We start from the raw sequence: 2,150 nt of genomic DNA, 5'->3' as shown, positions 1-2,150 counted from the left end.
AGATATGGCAAGATATCTCTAAGACATACTTTTTTCACATCTGCATGCATACACTAGGTTATGGGGAAATTCTGCATTACCAGAGGTATTTCACGACCCTGTTGGAAGTAGATGGCTAAGTAGGGGCATAGCACAACTCGGCCAGGTGTATGATGGACAAGGGTTCCGGTCATTTGCTGCCTTGCAGGAAGAGTATGGGCTGCCACAGAGTACATTTTTCAAGTATCTACAAATAAGGGACTGCTTGTTACGTGGCTTGGGACTCTTACAGTTACCAAGTCCCTTGGAAATACTCTTTTTACTTTTGCAGACTTCTGGCCGGGGGGTTAATTGGCAAAGCCTACAGGAAACTTTTAGCTACTGACAGTGATGATGGTACACAGATTGCAGCAAAGCTAAGTCGGGTTTTTCAAACCAATATAACTAGCAATGAAATAAAGGAATCCATGGTGACCATACATACAGCAGTAGCATCGGTCAACCTGAAGTTACAGCAACACAGGGTCCTTTTTATGCTGTACTATACTCCCGAGCTAATTTCTAAATGGGCTGTGAATAAATCATCCTCACCTAAAGCACATTGTCCAAAATGCCAAGGTTATTCAGCTGATTTACGACATATGTTCATTATATGTCCAGGGCTGAGTGTATTTTGGCTTAAAGTTAATCATACTTTTTCAATTTTGACTGGACACAATATTCAGATGACAGAGAAGGAAATTGTGTTGGGGGTAATGCAGGATCGAGGTTGTCTTTAGGGGTCATTTGTATCAATCTTAATTGCATGTGCCCATTTGTGCATTGCTCGTGTTTGGATCCAAAAAACAGGACCCAGTATTGATGAATTTTGGATTCTGCTTCGTAAAATATACGAAATGCCAAAGCTAGAGGTCCACGCTCTTGCCGAAAATTTAAACGGATGTGGTCTGGTATTCAGTGGGGCTAGAACTGTGTTATATACATACTTTGTTTGAGTTTATATCCAGCAAGATATATGAGTTCATAATTAATTATTGTCTTTCTTTTACTGTTTGCATTACAAAATTGTGAGGCTTTTCTTTTTCTCTTCTTCCATCAGTGCTCCCTTGTTCTCCCTTTCTTTCTTTTGGGATTTTGTTAATGTTATTTCCCTATGTGTTAGTTTCCTGTATATTGTTTTGCATTTATGGCTAAATTAAAATAAAATAAAAAGTAAAAAAAACAAACAACATTGGATGAATAGTTGGCAGTAAGGACTTCCCATCACAGGGACATTTGGGTAAATTATTTAATCATGTATCTCCTTCTGGGAATGCTACAAGGTGGTGTAGGATACCCTACTGCATCCTTGTTAAAATAAATCTTTGTTACATATTCATAAAGATAATCAAGTACGGTAAACAACCATTACAATGGAGTCATTACAATACACTACCTTTACAATGCAGTAATTACAGCGCAACATACTTTTCATCACATGCCATTACAACGCAGCCATTACAATGCATGTCACTACAATGCATGCCATTACAATGCATACCACTACAGCGTATGCCATTAAGTGATGGGAAATACAATTTTTTACCCCTACACTATCCAACACTTACCCTACTGTTGCACTCACTGGAGTGGGAATAGTAATTTTTACCCCTACACTATCCAACAATTTCCCTACTGCTGCACTCACTGGAGTGGGAATAGTCATTTTTACCCCTACACTATCCAACACTTACCCTACTGTTGCACTCATTGGAGTGGGAATAGTAATTTATACCCCTACACTATCCGACACTTACACTACTGTTGCCCTAAAAGTATTATGCGTTGTAATGGTACGCGTTGTAATGGTATGCGTTGTAATGGAATGCATTGTAAGTGTAGTTTCTAAAAATGCGTTGTGATGGCATGCGTTGTAAAATCATGCATTGTAATGGATGTTGCAATATAAAAACTGCGTTGTAAAGGCATGCGTTGTAAAACTTTGCATTGTAAGGTGTCCTACTCATCAAGTACCCCTGCACTCCATGGGTGACAGGTCCTAGCACATATCTCACCACAGAGTTTTTTTAAAAGTTCTCTGGTTTTGTTTCTCTAAAAGCCATTCTATTAATAATAAACAGACATTTCATGTCATTCTTGCTATTGCATAAGCTATTAACAGCTTTGTTACA

The sequence above is a fragment of the Triturus cristatus genome, chromosome 8 (genome assembly GCF_964204655.1).
Source record: "Triturus cristatus chromosome 8, aTriCri1.1, whole genome shotgun sequence".
Taxonomy (NCBI): domain Eukaryota; kingdom Metazoa; phylum Chordata; class Amphibia; order Caudata; family Salamandridae; genus Triturus; species Triturus cristatus.
Note: the sequence above shows the minus strand (reverse complement) of the source record.